This window comes from Cavia porcellus, unplaced genomic scaffold, assembly GCF_034190915.1.
Source record: "Cavia porcellus strain 051 isolate PalLab524CR breed Dunkin Hartley unplaced genomic scaffold, mCavPor4.1 scaffold_24, whole genome shotgun sequence".
Lineage (NCBI taxonomy): Eukaryota > Metazoa > Chordata > Mammalia > Rodentia > Caviidae > Cavia > Cavia porcellus.
Genome location: NW_026947507.1, coordinates 33,913,481 through 33,932,271, shown reverse-complemented (window position 1 = coordinate 33,932,271; position 18,791 = coordinate 33,913,481). Strand labels below are relative to the sequence as shown.

The 18,791-nt window shown below is 47.3% G+C and overlaps 1 long non-coding RNA gene across 1 annotated transcript; it reads right to left on the bottom strand.

Annotated features, from left to right (window-relative positions):
• Window positions 1–213: 213 nt before the first annotated feature.
• LOC134472605 (uncharacterized) lies at window positions 214–1,269 on the bottom strand. Its single transcript, XR_010042493.1, has 2 exons — window positions 990–1,269; window positions 214–675 (listed from the first exon to the last, which is right to left on the bottom strand). It is a non-coding gene; the product is annotated as an uncharacterized LOC134472605 (long non-coding RNA).
• Between the last annotated feature and the right edge of the window lie 17,522 nt (window positions 1,270–18,791).

Below are 18,791 nucleotides of genomic sequence, written 5' to 3'. Positions count from 1 at the left end.
ATTTGCCTTTTCATGAAAATGTCTGTATCCACCTATTAGAGTTACATAAAATGGATTATACCATCATTTGGGCTAATATTGTGTCACTGCAAGTAAATGTCACACTTAAAATGATCCCTTGAGAGTTCTGAACATTTTGTTGACTCCCTGAGTCCCCATTATTGTAATTAATAACAATCCTTCACACAACATTTGGTGAGCACAAAAGCCATCTTTGCCAATCATTATTTTATTTCATCCTCAGTATTTCTCTGAAGGGCACAAAGGCCTTTGTCACCCTCCGTGATTCACAGTGGGCAGTGGGGGAGGAGTATTTCGAGCCACCTGCATCAGGAAAGCAAAGGTCTACAAAAGCCAGTGTAGTCCCTAAGGCCAAGGGCTGTGACTCACTGTCTGTGCTAAGCTGCTTGGGGCCACTGTTCTCTTTCATGGGCCCAGAGGAGGAACCAGAGGCCGCCATGTTCTGGGGCCACGCCAGGCATCACTCTGGCTACCAGCTGCTACTTTCCATGCGAGCAAGCTGAGTCCCTTAGCTGAGGTGGTGCTGGCTTTTGTAAAGCTGAACACTCCAGCCTGGGTGCCTCACATATCAGCATCTTCTTTCTCACAGTGACAGTGCAAGGAATCAAGCTCCTTCCATTGGTGGCTCCGCCATCTTCAAGATGAGCAGGGTTGCTGGGGAAAAAGGAATACAGAAGTCATGGTAGAGAATTCTCCCCAGCCAGGCCCCAAAAGTGTCACACTTCACCACCACATCTAATTAGTCAATACCCTAACTTTAGAGGCGTTAAGAACAGCAGCCTTGCTGTTATCCCCAGGGGGAATGGATTTGGGACTGGTAAACAGCTAGACAATGGTGGCCATGCCAGGGATGTCACTTAAAGTCTGAGCCTTCTCTACAAGCAGCAAGCTGAGGCACACCCAGCCAGGGCTTAGATGTAACGATGATTCTGTTTCTAGATTTATTTCTAGAAATAAATACTTCCTACCTATGTCGTCCTCAACTCTCTTCTGCATCCTCCTCCTCATTAAATAAATTCTCCATTGCTTCAAAGAAGAGAGCAGGGCATGTGAGCAGTCAGCTACACAGGTGAGAGAGCCCCTGAGAAGAGTGGCTATTCGTACAGGCTGAAGACCCCTTGTCTGAACAAGCAGAGTTCCAATACTGTTTCAGATTTTGGAGTTTACAGGGTTTGACAACATGAGTGTAGATTTTATCAGTTGAGTATCTCTATTCTGAAAACTTGACATCCAAAATGCTTGGTTTTCAGATGCTCAACCTGTAAAAGAAAAAGAAACTGCTGCAGTAGAAGCTTCCTGAGGTCCTACTCCCAATTTTGATGTTTCTCTGAGAGCCCTGGAATAGAGTATTAGAACTAAAAGAGCCTCAGATACAGCTACCATCAAGGGAGAACCTGCCACTGTTATGAATCCACCATGAAATTGTGGGAGACACCTAGATCTCCCAACTAAGAAAGTGAGGCTGTGCCTCCCAGCAGGTCTTTAGGAAGATTAAGTGTGATGATGTAGGCAGAATGTCCTGACCCAGTGCTTGAAACATAGTAGGCACTTAATCAAGGCCAGCTTGCTTTGAGTGCGTCAAGTTCAACACCGCCATCATGTTGAAGAATGTGCCACACTCCTGGCCAAGTGAGATTAGTTCAGGACATAGATAGGTGCATGAACTATTTGGTGACACAGGTGCTACATGTGGGAGATCACTCACCTGGAAGGATCCCAGAGCTGCCACCTAGCTATTAGAACAAAGCCTGGAACTCCAAGCTACCTTCTCATGCTTGCTTCTGATGCCAGAGGTAGCAGCATGCATGGGGGCTTCCCTGTACCCTACAGTCTCTCCATCTTCCTGTCCTGTCTTCTGTCCCTCACACTCAGTGCCATGGAGCCCTCCCCAGTGATCATCACAGCCCCAAACTGAAACCCACCCTGGCCACGTATCAGTTCATACATGCTCCTCATTTCCCTACTGTGTCACTTGGACATCCAATAAATGGCCACCATTATTATTATCATCATTATTGTTGCATTTATTATTATTTGCAGAGTATTTTGATATTACCACCATCAGTGGGTCTTCATGTGCAAAAGTCACATCCCTTAATGCCTGCTCCACTCAGGCATCAGGTCAAGCCAAACTTACAAAGTACTGTCTACAATCGCTCCTCCCTCCATTGGGCAGAGATGATTTAAAACAACACTGATAAACCTCTCACATGATAGAGGCCTCCAGTGGTCCTTGTGATGTGTGCACGGAGATCCCAGACCAGAGAAAGAGGACTTGAAACAGAGTCATCAGGTCACTGCGTCTTGCTCTGGGTATTTGTAAATTCCAAGGGATAAGGAGGAAGAGAAGGGCATCATGGGAAACAGGTGCACAGCCCTGCACCACAATGGCAGATTGAGCCACAAAGGTGCATTTCTGCATGGCTCTTGCAGCAACCATGGGTAGCATTGCAAGGGCTCTTGGTTGGTCATGGCCAGCAGCTGGCACCCATGATCTGTATCAACGCCATGAGCAGTGAAGTGAGCCCCACAGTTCCTCCACCTCAGAGAATACACAATTACACTTTTAGCTTCCCAAGGCATTTTTGTGTACCTTGACACTACGATTAATTTTGATTGTCAATTTGATTGGTTCAGAGACACCTACCCGATTAGCACAGCACACTACTGGGCTGTCAGGATGGGTGAAGAACTGGGACCTCAGGGAGCTGTGGCCTCCAGCCTGTTGCCCTCTGGTGCTATCCCCTGCTCTGCTTCCCAGCTGCCATAAAAGCAGCTCTGCTCCACACATGCTCCTTCCTTGAAGCCAGCATATGATGGACTAAAACTATGAGCCAAAATAAGCCTCTCTTCCTTTAGGTCATGGAGTCAGGTATTTTTTCCCAGCAGTGGGAACACTGACTAATAAACTCACTTTCTCTAAATAGCACAAGCCGTTCTAACCGCTGGTTCCTTTGTTTGCATCCCACGGAAGCCAGGAACCATGTCTCACTCATCCCCTGGGATAATTCACTGCTGGGTAAGGGCTTGCTGGCTAACAATGGTCTTTCTTCTGTCAGATGCCTGAATGTTCCCAGTCACTGGCTGTCACACAACACTGAATCCCCACTCTCCACTAACCCAGCACGGAGAACTACTTGTAATCAACCTTCTCCTGGACCTGCTCGTAGCTCACAGGTAGTACAGAGCCAGTTCTGACCTTGGATTCTACTGTGACCCTGAGCCCTGTCCTCCATGGTACCTGGCACAGCCACTTCCACCCCTGTTGGCTGCTAAGGGGTCCCGGACCCACCCCCAGCTGCGTGGTCTGGGCAGGGTAGCAGGGTCTCCTGAGATGGCATAGAGTTTGGTTTCAGGACAGGTTCCACCTGGATCCCTAGCTTAGGAAGAGAGCCATCACTTGCAAATCACCCACCAGTGCTCCTCCTCTATCTGTTCAAGCATGAACTGATGAGACAGCGCGAACCTCAGCGTGGCTACAAAATCAGAAACCAAAGTTCGAGTGAAAGCACCACTGGCCTCCACAGCCTGGCTGCAAGGCCCTTTCACCCCGCCTGCTCTGCCAGGCGCGTTCTGGAGCTCCGCCTCCCCGATGTCAGCTCCGCCCAGATGAGGGCTCTGCCAAGGCTCTGCACTGACAGATCCTGGATGATACCCGCAGGAGGCAGGACAGCAGCAAGGGAAGGAAAGGAAAGCGTAGGTGTTTCTTAGGCATTGTCAAATAAGTGGATCTGCAGAATCGGAAGTGGCAGGGAGCAGAGGCTGTGTGTGTAATTTCAAGCCTGGGATCACATCTCGCATGCTCCGCTGAGCCACTGAACAAAGCAGCCCTCAGATCACTAGTGCTCTGCGTGGGTGGCACTCAGCTAGCCCAGGAAACTCTGGCTCTGCCCGGCACTCACCAGTATCACGACCTCCCCTGCGGCATCCGCCTCAGGCCCCACGTCCTTGCGGTACCTGCAACATGTTTATTCAACTCAGAATTTATTGAATTCTTACAAGGCCAGGTGTATGCTGATCCCTGCAAGAGCACAGAAAAGAAACATCCACCATCCTTGCCTTCAGTCACTTCCTCCTCATGAGCCACAGCTGAGTTCTTGTAATCCACATTTCCAGTGGGTCACTCTCCTGCCCAGGAGCCTACAGTAGCTCCTTACTCCTTCGATATCAAGAACTCAACCCAACCAGGCGCAGCTTACCAATTGCAGCATGAACCCTCCTTCCCTGCAGGTAAAAGGTTCTAATTACATCAGGCCCTTTCTGTCTTCTCCAGACAAGCTGTGACTTTTTCTTATCTAAACCCTTTAATACTTCAGTCCCACTAGCTCAATGTGATCCTTTTTGTCCAATTTCGCTAATAGGAAGCCACAGTCTTGCATTAAATTATTCTCCCTTTCATTCAAATGCAAGTCAACAAATACATTCTGAAGGCCACACTGTTCCCTGCCTATACCCGTGGGCAAGCAGGCTCAGGGCCAGAGGGGCAGCCCTTCTGAGGGAGTTAAAGCCACAGCTATGCCAATCTCAATGCTTCATGCCCTGCTCTTCATGACCTACGGGTGCCCCTGACATAAGATAAAGCCACATTCTTCCTCAGGTCTACCTTAAGAAACCCAAAGCCCAAAAATCCCAAAGGTCACACCTGAAGGCAGCAGTAGCCAGAGAGTGGCCTGTCCAGACCAGGTCTCCCACCTTACCTGCCTGGGACCTGTGCAGAGAGGGCTGCTGGGCAGGATGGGTGCTGCACGCCTTCACCAAGAGGCAGCACTGCGACCCACCCTACCTCCCAGGACAAGCCTATCTCAGGTCCCCTTGCACATCTCAGGTCACCACACTGCCCTCAACGCCCCCTTCCAGAGCAAAAAGCTCCAGGGCTGCAGGCGCCTATTGCCTTGCATGTTTGACTACTGCCATCTAGTGGCCGTGAGACTTAGCCTGCACTCCCTTCAGCCTTGCAAGCTCCCAAATATACTCCTAAATACTACCCAGTAGGAAAGATGGCCAGGAAGTTTCCGGAAATGACTTGAAGGCTTGCCAAGACTTCAGGAGCAAGAAGGCCTCTTTCCCAGAAACAGCCTCGGCAGAAAGGCTTTCTCTAAGCAGATTGAAGAGTTGCTAGAAAGGAAAGAGGATGCAGGAAGAAAAGGGGGAAGGGAGGACGGGAAAAAGGGAAAGAGATGGGAGAGATGGAAGAATAACTGTAGGCCTTGCCTGGAGCTCCAGAGAAGGGGATGAGATGCTCACGGAGGGAGGTGTGCAAGGGATTCTCCTGCCGCATGAGAGGTGAAGGACCTGCACCTGTATGCAAATGGGCTGTGGCCTGAAGATAACCAGGATGGGGCAGCTTCGTGGAGACACCTGTCCCTTGTTCCTTCCTAATGGTGTCACCCATCCCAGACTCCCCCTCCACTTGGTTACCCAGACAGTGGCCTGAGCATTGGCCAAGGCTTACAGAGAAGCCAGGTCCCCCTATAACTCAGAGCAAAGAGGTGACTTTCAACTCCCAGCCAGCCGTCTCACACCCTCAGCCCCCACCCGGCCCCATCCCAGGAGCTCTGCCACTCACACTTCCAGCCTCCTGGCACCAAGTCAAAGCAGTGACTTCCTGCTGGGGACAGGGGCTGCCCAGTAGGACCTGTCTCCTCACCTGAGCAAGACTGTTGGTCCCAGTGCCCTGCCCCCGAGGCCACTGCCTCTGTGAGACCCGTTAAGGTGATAAGAGGAGCTATTAAGCAAATTCATTATTGACTATTTCACATTAGATTCCATTTTTTTCCCTTTGATGCCAACACAACTAATAAAAATGCACTTTATCTTCTTGGATTTATAGGCTCGTAAAGCTGCTTTCATGTACCTCGGGGAATTGGGATTAAAGGAGAATTAAACATCTCCAGTGCAAAGCCTGCTCAGGTAGAGTGGAGGAAGGCGTTGGAGAGGCAGGCTGGGGGGCAGGAAGAGAAGAGTGATTCAAGGACAAGAAATAAACTGAAGTAAAAACCTGGCAAAAATATGGCTTTAATATATTGTAAAGAATAAAAACCTCATAAAAAGTTATCACCAGACATGAGGAGTTCGTAATGTCGCCCATTGTGGATTCTGGGGAGGAACTTTCTGGAAGCTGAGAGTCATTAAGTAAAAGTAAGGCAGGAGCTGGTGGAGTCGCCCTGGGACGAGGCAGGGTGGAGCTGCAGGGAGGGAGGCAGCGGACAGGGAGGGGACAGCCTGTAGGCTGGGGGCTGCGCCACCAGCCCCGATCTGCCTCTGCTGCCTCCCCTTCCAAACCCCCCGGGAGCCAGTGGCTGAACTCAGCGTCCGCAGAGGACGATCCAGTCTCAGCTTTTGCCAGCCTGCCCCAAACTCCATATGAAGCACTGAATCTTGCAGTTTCTTATTTTCTTCTTGGTTGATCCAGGACAAAACTCTCTGGCTATGTACTTCCCTCCCACAGCTGTTACCAAGCTGACTATCAAGCCAAGCATGGTGGAATGCATCTGTAATCCCAGCACTGTGGGAGGCTGAGGCAGGTGGATCGCAGGTTTGATCCTAGTTTATACAATTTAGTGACTTAGGAAGATCTTGTCTCAAATACTTTAAAAAATAAAATAAAAAGTAAAATAAAATAGTTTGCAAGTATAGCCTAGTGTAGCCCTATGTTCAATCTCCAGTGCAGGAAAGAAAAAAAAAAAGCCAAGTACAACAGGATAAGGCATGGGAGAGAGCTTTCTTGGGATTTAAACCAGAAACTTGGGAGCTTTTTTTTTGCCATTCCCTTTCTTCCCTTTCAAATCTAGGCCATCCTGATCCTGTTCCTACCTCCTGCACCCCTCCTTTCTCCAGCTCTAGCTCACAGGTGCCAAGCACTAATGTTTTTCACCTAGGCTACCACAGTGCCTTTCCAAACCATTCTCGGCACAGCCACTGGAATGAACTTGCACAACTGTAAATCAGATTATGTCATTCCCTGCTTAAAGCACTGCAAAGACTTTCCAGTGGAGGAAGGGTAAACTTCAGAACATTACATGGGTCTGGAAGGTCTCATCTAAACATGCCTGAGTGTCTCAAGAAGCCTTTTTGCTATCCAGGACCTTCTGTCTGACCCCCTGCTACACCACCCTCTCCCCCTTCACCTTTGCCTAGAAATATCTTCCCATTTGGGGTGTGGTTAACCGGATCTAAGAATAATCTCAGTTCAATGTCACTTAAAGGATTCTTTAGCAACTTCCATTCTACATAACATCATCATATCTAATCATAGGTTTCCTTGTATATTGAAACTTAATATGTGACCTTCTCATGCTACTGTAACCCTCTGAGGGCAAAAAGTACAGCTATTTACTTTTCATCACATCCCTGAACACCATTCCCATCCAAGCTCCTATATGTCCTTTATCCCATAATATTTGAGAAAAAGAAAAAAGAATCTTAGATTATTTCTAAACAGAAGAAAAGGAACCTCAGGTTATTATTATGTAGAAGTTCGGATGTAGTTGCTGACCCAAAGGTCCACATGCTGCAAGCTTGGTCCTCAGTGTTAAGTGATATTAAGAAATAATGAAGGCCTTAAAATGTTAGGTGGAAGTTGATTAGGTGTTATCAGGACGGCACCCTCAGAAGGGATGAAAGAGGATCTTGCAGGACTGGGTTAGTTCGCACAGAAGAGCAAGCCCAGTTCCTGCTGTCATTATTGCTTCCTTGTCTGCAAAGGTGCCCCTGCCACAGTCAGGGGGACACTTCTAAATGCTGTTGCCATGGTGTTTGGACTTCGCAGCCTGCAGGACACAAGCCAAGTTAGCATAGATATGTCTTTGTACCTTACCCAGAACCAGGTATTGTGTTACAGCAACATAGACTAAATCAGAGGTTATGTGTTCCCCCTGATTGGAGTGGAATAGAAGAGAAATTTGGAAGAAGAACTGGAAGAGTTTTGGGGGCAAGACTGAGACAGGAAATCTGGAAGGAGAGGTTAGGAAGGACAAAGACAGGTGTCTGGAGCACCATAATCTTTTTCTAAACCCCCCTATTTTTGTATTGCCTGCTTTCATTCAGTTTGTCAATGAGCATAGAATGCAAGATTACAACATACAAGACTTCATACTCAGCAAGGCTGGGGTTAATCATTGTCCCTACCCTCCAGGCAAGGTAAGAACAAAAATATTGCTAGGAAGGTAGCCAGAGATGCAGAGGTGAGGCACTGGATAACACCCAAGTATAGGATGTAAGCATGTTAAGCCCTGGCACTTTGTCATGATTGCAAGGAGGTACGAGGTGATAAAGCCTCGGGTTAGGATGATTGTGTTATAGGTGGGATATTGTTATGGTTTATACCTAGATGTCCCTCCAAACCGTCACATGCACATAGGTGGGGCTTTCAGGAGGTGACCTTCACTCTAAGCAGTTTTGAAGCCTCCATTGCACTTTTTGGTATTTGGAACTTGACTGTCCTCATCACAGTCTCTAAAGGTGTTATGTTTATATAGACATAGGTCACATGACTTGGGCACCAGAGGCCTGGAGCAATGCGGCAGTGAAGAGTGGAAAGGCTGAGCACTGGATTTGGGGAAGGAGCTGGGCTCAGGGGCCAGCTCAGTCCTGAGATCCTTTATGATCTGAGAGAAGCAGAACAGCCACCTGCCATTCAGTGGGCTTCTGTCCACCCTGCACTGTTACTCAGGACTTACTATTTGCTGTGCTGTTTAAGTGCTGGCAGCCGAGAATGAATGACAAAGAAAGGAAGTTTTTGCAGATAAAATGCCTGGAAAGGCTAAGAACTTGTGTCTAAAAATCCAAGGAGGTATAGCAACCTCAAGCTTGAAGAAGAAAGGATGGGCTTAGCATTGAGACCAGAGAGTCTCCAAGGAACGCTCACGGGTGAGCCCCTGATTGTTCACTTCTCGTGCCCTCGTTCCCCATACAGAAAGAGTGTGGCTTTGAGGGAAATTTCTTGGCAATCAGCTCATGTGTGATTTATAAGTTTGTGGTTCTGGGAGGCATCTGAGCATCGGGGCATGGATCTGAGTAATTAATCCTAGGAGGTCCCTAATGACAGAGGAGATTGTGCTGTGTGAAAGTCGCTTTAATACCAAACAGCTTGTGTTATCTAACAAATGAGAACATTTCACACCCAATAAATGTCATTTTTGATAAGTGCTACTAGTGGTCATAAATCTGCCAAATAAGTTTGAGCACACAGGACGCCAGATCGAATGCACGCTTGGTCTTCCCTGGCCTGTCCTCTACAACACTTTCTGCTCTCAGTTTACTCCAGGCAAAGAACAGGACTGGGATCCCCTCTATTGCCATTCAAGGGCCCTGGCTGGGAGAGGCACACAGCCAACCACTCCACCATCCCTACCCCTCAGCACCTGCATGGAAGAAGAGGCTTGGTTTTGGGGTAAATTTGGGTCATTTTCTGGCCTTATGTGGCTGATACAAAAAGGCAAAGCAAAACTCAAAACTGGTACCTCTGGGTGTTTTCCCCCCTTAGCTCTCTTTTCAGGACACATCAGAAACTGATGGGAGTTGGCTTAAATGATAAAAATCATTCCCAGCTCATCATCAAAATGCATTTAAGTGATTAAAAGTGCTTTATTGAATGAGGGAAACTGCAAAGATTCATCTCTCCCCTCTGGGCTAATGGTGGATCTAGCCTGTTTGCTAAGTGAGAACATTTTCATCTGGTGTATTGTGACCTCTGGATTCCAGGGAACTGCACAGAGGACCACAGAAAGACAGGAGAGACTGCCCTAGAAAGTGAAAGGGACTCTCAAACAAAAAGGGCCTTGTGAGTCCAAATTACAGGAAGAGGCAAAACTATGGAGTCGGTAAAAGAGGAATGGCTGCCAGAAGTTGGACGCACAGAGATGACAGCGGGGCAGCAGGTGATACCTGGAGCAGGGTTTAGGGCAGCAGAACTGTTCCATGTGGTACTTTAACAGTGGGTATGTTTAATAACGATGTCTTGATATTGGCCCATCAATTGCAGAAAATGTTCCCCTCTTGGGAAAAATGATACTAATGAGGTAAACTTTTGAAAGGTGCCCCAGGAACTCTCTGTGAAGCCAAGAATAGCCACTTAAACCAGGCTTATGTCTTTCCTCTGTGTTGTGCTTAGAGCCGACCTCATTAGGCATTTTTGGTGTCAGAAGAAGAATCCAGTCTGGTTATTAACAGAGGAAGATGATTGCCTTTTTCTTCTTTCCTGCTTCTTTATTCTAAAAGGGAAGAGTAATGAGTTGGCTTCTGTTGTTGGAATTACGAAGGCATTTCTTGCAGTCAGTTCATAAGGAAATTTGTCTCATAATTGGAGCATCGGCACCCAGCATCCACCATATAAATTAACTTTCCCTCTGTACCTACAAATGTTATTGTAATTATTGCAGCTAATAGAAATGCAGCCTGGCCAGCTTCTTTACTGGAAATTGAGTCTTGGCAGGGAATCTGTGACACCCCCCCCGCCATAGGACAGAGCTGACCCCCTACATTACCACAACCCCAGTGACGAGCTTTTCTACAGCCCCCACCTCTCCTACCTCCTCCATCCTGACAAGGCTTTTGGACCCAGCAGAAGACCAGCTCCTCTCATTTCTCCATTGCATGGATCACTTGCCCCAGCCTCATCTCTAGCTCCTTTCTACAAAGGACCAAGAGTGTAGCAACTTGCTATCTCTCCTGTCCCAGACCTTTGGCTCCCTCAGCCACCTCAAGAGCTGCCAGCTCCCTTCTTTCTTTCCAGTGCCAGCTGTCACAAGGGGAGCTCAGCTTTGAAGCACAAGGAGCACATCTGCCTTGCCAAGTGACTATGCTGGCTCAGGAACCCCAGTCCCAGTGACAGCCAGGCATGTAATTGGCTGTTGGAGACAATGCGATGAGAAACATCCTCAAAGAAAGGCACTGGGCCAGAAACCCTTTTATAAATGCAGGATCTGAATCCTCTGGTCCTAGGGAGGGAGGCAGAGAGAGGTGGGCATGTACACCCTGGAATGGGAGTGCTTGGAAGAGATTGAAAGGTCCTCTCTCCAGCCTGACCTTTGCCTCACACAGAGATGAGACCACAGGAAAGAACATGTCGCGAAGTCACAGGTCATGCTGTGAAACAGAGGATGGGGGTCTCCTGGGTCCACAGTATGTCTGCCCTCCTTGGCATGTTACAAAGCCACAGAGACAGGGCTAGGCAAGCACAGGTCGTGGCTGCGTCCTCAAGCACACCACAATCAGGTCTTCTGCTTCCATCCACGATCTCTCCCGACCTCTGCCTGTAGAGATTCTTTCTTCTTTCCTTCTCCTGATTTTACACAAAATGCTGAAATCTGGATTGGGGAATTGGCTTTCCTGGGCTTTCTTTGGGCAATAAAATTGCTTTCAGATTTGATTGTGTTTTTCAGATCTGACCATTTTGCCAATTTGCTTTTAGCATGAGCCTGGGGAGGGCCCATAGCCAAAGTGAAAAAGGAGGTCATCCTGGTACCCACCTACTTTCTCACCTCTCTGTTTTCAAATGGGCCTGACTGCAGCCTCACATGTGTCCTCTAATCCATTCAGACAACTTCGACCCCACACAAGGAGCCTAACACATCTCTGGCTGCCATTCACCTTTGAGGGAAGGAGGCCCTTCCTGCTCTGTGTTCTGCCTGTTGCTTGCCTCTTAATTATAGAAAGTACCCACTTGATTCACTGTTTTAGTGACCTATGCATTCAGAATCCAGATGATGGTCTGGACTGACACGCTGCAACTGATAAGGTACTGGGCCAAAAGACACAGGAAGAACATGAGAAAAATCTGTTGCATGTTGAAGTAGGGCTGCTCTTCTAGGGCTGCCACTGCTTACCAAAGTGGAAGAGCATATGTGTGAATTTCAGTGCAGGCTGATGGGCTCAACCCATTAGGCTCTTTTCTGAAAGGATCATGATCATATTCAGAGCTAATATTAACAGCTGTGTGCTTTCCACTGCAAGGTTTTCTTCAGCTCTCAAACAACCCCATCCTGCAGGTGCTATTAGTCTGCCCATTTCATAGATGAGCTAACATGTCAACGATGTGGCTCAGTAAGGTAACAAGTGGCAAACGCAGGACTTAGTAAGATGGCTCCCCGTACTTTATCCATTTTCTGCAAATAAACCACCAACATGAGGACTTAGAAAAGACTGAAACAGATGTTGTGGGCACAGGCTCAGTAACTCAAGACAACCCAAAGAAGTAAATTAAAAGCTATGAGGGCTCATGGTTCTATCAATCTGATTGGCTGGCAGTCAGTTAGGGATTAGGAAAGCACACTTCTGGGTGTGCCTGGGTAGGTCATGGAGCTGACCTTGGAGTCGATATCTGATGCCTTGCCTCTTTCTGTCTGGTACAATTTCTCCTGTGCTCAGCTTCCTGGCCACCATGAAATAATCATTTTGTCCAACCATGCCTTCCTGTCATGACAATCTTGCCTCAGTCAGTAAACTGTGGACTGAATCCCCTGAAACTGTGAGCCAAAAGAAACTCTCTTCCTTTAAAATATGCAAGGCAAGTATTTGGTCCCAGTCACAAAGCTTCAACAAATAAAAATGTGATACACATCTTGTCATTCAGTTTCAAGACAAGAGCCCCAGTTCTCTCTCTGCCCTCCTTAATGGACTGTATATGGGAAAATGGGAGGGGCTACAGGGAGAGAAGTCTTTGTTTCATCTGTGTAATAGTTTGTATCACTTGACAAAAAGAGAGACACAGGACCAACTGCAGATAGGAGGGAGGAGCTTGCCAGGGCTTTCTTGCTGCCCCACCCCTCCATTCAAGATTCTGCACTACAATAAGCCACACAGGAGATAAAGGGCTTCTATTTCATGTATGCTAACATATTACAGCGCAGAAAGCTTTCGGGTCATGGGTTTCTTCCCTTTACCTTTCTTGTGGATTAATCCCATGTTTTCCCAGCAGCAGCACTACAGCATCACTCAGAAGGCAGAAGAGAGGGCTCTGCAGGGAAGGCAGCTTCAGGACTCTGATGATTCAAGCTTTGTTCTTCTGGCCCTGATGTGAGGGAGCCCTGTTGGGTGTGAATGGGCTGGCAGAACAAAATCCCCTGCCTGAGACCTCTTCACCTTCTAAATACACGCTCTTAGTAACTTCACAGGGCCAGCAATTAGCCAGTTTGCATTGAACAGCTGGACAAAGCAAATATCAAACTGATGAAGACATGGGGACTTCATAACATCAGGACTGGACAAAGGAACTCCCTAGCAGATAGGCCACAAAGGAACCCCACTGCTCCATGCTTCCCAGGAGCAGGAAGAAGATAGGAAGTCTGGTAGCCAGATTTTCCTAGGACATGAAGCAGGTGTTTGAAATGGAGCATGGAGATAAAAGGGACCTGTGAGCCTGGGCAGAAGGACTGCCATTTAGGTCTGTGAACTCTATCTGAGATGACTGGAGTCATGAGCCAGTCTGTGAATCCTTCCCTGGCCTGGTAGTTTTGCTAACAGAGTGGCAAAGTTCTTTTGCTAAGTGTCACGGATCAGCTATAGCCTCCATCCCTAGAGGAAGAGCATCTCCCAAGAGGCAGAACACAAATAGCACAGTGTAAAGAGGGAAATGGAATGGGTTTAGGGGATGTGTCCCGGGATCATTATAAGGATCTGTTGAGATCTATTCACTTGCTGACTATTTCATTCAGTGCTTGTTGCTCTGCATCAGTCACTATGACACAGTCTTGGCTAGACCAGGGAACCACAGAGATATAACAACCCCAACTTCATAAAACTCAGTCTGGGTGAGACTGCAGAGACCAGAGAGGAAGCAGCAGGCAGATCCCTGAGGCCCTTGGCATGCTCCCACCCAAGTGGCTCATGCATCCACTGAGGAGACCCTCAACTCTGCCACTCCCCACCCCTCCTCTGACTGATTTCTCCAAAGGGCTTGGGGACTTATGGCCCATTGCTTTTGCCCCCCACGTCCTCTACTCCAGCTCACTGGCCTCCTCGCTGTACCAGGCACTCTGGGACTCAGTTTATTTGCCTCTCTTCTGTTCTCTCTGCCTGCAATGCTCATGCCCAGACTGCCGAGCAGTTTACAGCATCCTCCTCCGTCCTCTCCAGATCAAGCCACAAATATCTCCTCTGTGAGGCCTTCCTGACCATTCTATGTAAATAGCAAAGAATAAGTAGGACATGCAATAACAAAGCCAAACCTGGAGGACGATGTGCTAAGTGAAGTAGGCCAGACATCAAAGGACAAATACTGTATGATTCCATTATATGAAGTGGCCAAATTCACGGAGAAGAAATAAAAAGATGTTTTCCAAGGATTGGAGGAAGGGAAAGGGGAGGCTAGTGTTTAAAAGTTTCAGAGTTTCCATGTGGGAAGACAAAGAAATTTCCAGAGATGGACAGTGAGGGTGGTTGCACAACAACATGAAGCTACTTTGGGCCACCACACTGTACATTTAAAAAATGGTTAGGATGGTGCCTTTTTGGCTGTGTATGTTTTACTATGATTAAAATATTGATGCATTATGAAAATAAATAGAAATTATCCTTACAACGGGACAATGTGGAGGAAAAGGAAGGGAAGGAAGAGGGGTCCCACCTTTGAGGGTTATGGGATTCAGGGGCTGGAGATAGACAGAGAGGGGCACATTCTGATCTTAGCAGCTGAGTTGGTTGGGGCAGGAGAGTTTGGGGCAAAAATCTGAGGCATAACATTGAACTTGAGGCAGATATATAACACTGTTGAGCTTAGACTTAGTCTCTTGACAATTGGGTAAATAGTTTATTTACCACAAGTGTAAAGTGCTCAGATTTATGGTATCAAAAACCACATTGGCTACAACACAATAAACATGACAATTGAAGTGGGACATGAAGGACAGAGAGGCCAGCTGGGTGGACTTTGCCCAAGTTCTGCCAAAGACAATGTGGGAACGGACTGGTATGGTGTCAAAGAAGGTGGATCCCTGGGTCTAGGTTCAAGAAGCATGCAGGAGACACAGTGAGAGGCGTGCATGGTCCATCTGAGGTGTAAGAGAGAAGGAACGTGTGTTTCGGTTGTGGGCCCTGGGTTAAATAGTGTCCACATCTACGTAGCCCAGCTCAAAGGAGAAAGATACAGACACAGCGGAGGGAGTATTGAAGCCTCATATGTGGCATCTGAAGGCAGATGACTGGATGAAATCTGGTCACTGTGGCAATGACTCGAGGGAAATATAGGCTACAGGCAAATATTGCAATCCTCAGTAGAGACAGAGCTAGTGATGGAGATGAAGATGGAGATGATAGAGACACAGAGAGGCAGAGATAAAGATGATAGAGATAAAGACAATAGGGGCAGAGATAGAGACAAACAATGGATAAAGTCCTCAGAATATCCAGTGCCCCAGGCCATACATCAGGGGTGGGATAGGCCTCAGCATAAAGCTCAGAGGTGACAACCAGCACCAGTGGGCAGCAATCCCTGTCCAGTAAGTGGTATTCTCTGTCCCACTCCTGGCCTCTGGTGGCCTCTGAAACTGGATGCTTCCTGTTTTTGACCAGCAACTGCCTTCATCAGGCTGCTATAATAAAGTACTACAGATTGTGTGGCTCAAACTAGAGAAATCTATCTCTCATGCTCTCAAAGACTGGAAAGCCCAAGATGAAAGTGCCAGGAAGGTAGGTTTTATTTGGAGGCCTCTTTCCTTATCTTGTTGATACACATCTGAGATGACATGGGTGTCCCTCCAGTCCCTAAGTTACTAATCCCTTCATGAGGCCCCCGTGCTCATGGCCTGATATAAATATAATAACCTCCCATTGGCTCTATCTCCCATCTCCAAATATCCACACACTAGGAGGGAGGGTGTGAACACATGGATGTAGGGGAAAGGAGGAGGACACAGTTCCGTCCAGAGCATCACTATTTCTTTCTCCTCCCATGTGGAGAAGAACTTTCACTTTTGACTTTGGTTGATCTTTCCTGAGATCCAGCTGAAATCCTCCCCACTTAAGCTATAGCTTGTGGACACACACACACACACACACACACACACACACACACACACACAGTGTATGGACATCCACAGAAACCAAGCATAAAACCTCAAAAGAATGTTCCTTTGAGGACCAATCAGGAAGCTGGAAGCTTAACAGTCAGAGCTCTCAGAGGCCAGACACTCTCTGATGATAGCACAATCCAGGTGCCTTGGGTGAGAAGTCAGAGAGAACAGAATGAGAAACAGAGGCCAGCAGGAAAAGTGCTAACCTTAGAGAGACACAATCCTAAATCCAGATCCTGATTCTGCTCTTCATGCCCTTAACAGCTCTGTGCCCAGCTTTCTTAGTAAAAGCAGAGATCATTTGGAGTCATGGTTCACCCAGGTTGCCATTGTAAAATACATAGACTTCATGGCTATTTCTGACAGTCTTGGAGGACAGAGAGTCCAAGATCAATGTACCCATAGGCCTGGTGTCTCTCCCTGCATGGCCACCTTCTTACTGTGACTTTCCAAGGTGGAAGGGGTGAGAGATACCCCAGACCACCTATAAGGGTGCCAGTCCCACTGATGAGACTCTGTCCCCATGGTATGTTCATCCCCCAAAATCCCCACTTGCTAATATCTTCACCTTGGGGTTTTGGATTTCAATGTACAGATTTCATGGGAACACAAACATTCGAGCCCATAGAATCAAAATTTTCTCACATGGATGCCATTACACTGGAAGGAGAGATGGAAATGAAGGTGCAGTACCGAAGCCTTCTCAAGTGTATTCAGCAGTTCATTCAATAAGTATTTACTGCTCATCTACTGCAGCCAGGCATGAAGGAAGCGATTGTCTAAGTGCCCACTTCATCGTACTTACAGTCTAGGGAAATATAAAAATACTCATTGTGTGTTTGGGGGTTTGTTTTTATGTTTGTTAAAACAGTCTTGCTGCATCCCAAGCTGGTCTTGAACTTACTAGGTAGACAAAGCTGGCCTCAAATTCACAATCCTTCTGCCTTCAGCCTCCCCAGTGCTAGAAATAAGGCCATGTGCAACCACTTCCATCTTAATTTTTCCAAAGAAAATTTCATACTTAGAATTTAATGAAGACACTGAATTGTTCATTTCCAGCCAGGTTGGATGGTACCCAATAAAATGTGACTTTGGGGATGTCACATGTTGGTAGGTATATTACCCAACCTTCAGTTGCTGGGTACACTAGGGTTGGTCCTCATGCTCCCCCAGCTACCAGCAGCCTGCCTTCCCAGCCTCCCATTGTGCAGCAAGATTGACACCAAAATCTCTAACTTTCTGATTTCTTCTCAAAGCCTTGCTAGCTGGTGAAATGAATCTACTGCTTGTTGCATGGATAATCCCATGCGGCCAGGGATATTCCTTGGATTATCCACAGCTATTCTCCCTGGGCCGGCCCTGGGCATGATATAGACCCACCCCACAATGCTCCAATCACTGATTCCTCTATCCACGAAAAGGCACCAGAAAACGAGAACAATACAGAAGTCTTGCCTCTCCCAAGCGAGAGAGTAAGCTGAGCTATGGGCACTGGAATAAGGCCACTCGTCAGAGGAGGCACCTGGAAAAGAGGAACAGTGAACCCAGTTGCTGTTGTACAATGCACAGTGCTGTCTGTGTGTCCAGGCTGAGCCAGCCATGGAGAAGGCAAAACTGTACCCATTGAGAAGAAGACTCATGCGTTTGCCCACAGTCTCCTCTTCCCGCCCCTCCCTGCTTCACTTAGTAGTAAAAAATGATCCTGATGTAGGTAAGAGGCTCTGAGGTCCCAGAGCGTGCACTCTGTCTTCTGCTTACCTCTCAGGAGGCAACAACATCATTCTCCTGGATTATTGGAGTTCACACTGGAAGGAGAGCAGGGATGAGGCAGACCTCCTACTTCTTGGGTAGAAATCCCTCTCTGACAATGGCCAGCCATGTGGCTGGAGCTTCCTGTAACCTCCCTTGGCCTGTGTCTCCTCAAATGTAGCCAGAAATGGTGGCTGCACCCACACAAAGAGTGAATTTGGAAGTAAACGAGATCATGTGTTTGCCAGTGAAAGTCCATGAGTGGAATGACAATAGGGCTCCATCCACATGTCAGGTAGCTGGAAAGTGTCACTTACATTTATAGGGGATTTGAAACTATGATTGTTTGCAAAACTATCCTGTCAGTATTGCAAAGCCTATCTGTGCTTTTAGGCCAAAAGAATGCAGAATCTGGGACAGCTGTATTTTTGCCAGGCATAAAATAGATATGCAATAAATACATTAGCAGATGAAATGAAAGGATGGCCTTTATAATTTTATCTCTCAGTGCTCCCTTGCTCAGACTCAGACCCAGAGACACAGCCCTCTCATGGCCTCGTGTTCAAATCTAGCTCAAGGCTACCTCCATGTCTTCATTCCTGGTGGACAAAGTCATAAATATCTAAAATGCAGCTAAGGCATGCTCAGTGCTATCTAGGAGCCCACAGGGAATACAAAAGAAAGAAAATGATCCTGTCCTCTACTGGATCTGTGTGTTGGTTGTGGATTGATGCCAAGTGAACAAGGCAAGCAGTAAGTGTCACGGAGAATGATGGGGTGAGTGGGGTTGTGTATAGGTTGTGGTATTTAAACTGGCTTTGGGAAGACATATGGCCTGAAATATTCCCCAAAAATGTCATGTTAAAATGAGGCTTTCTTTCTGTGGTTACTTAATTGGCCCTAAAATAGTTGAAGATTAATGCTTTAAATATAAACCTGAGTGGTACATTTTAGAGGTTATGCACATGTTTAGTGGTCAGGGGAGACTTTCCTGACTGCCCACTCAAAACTTGT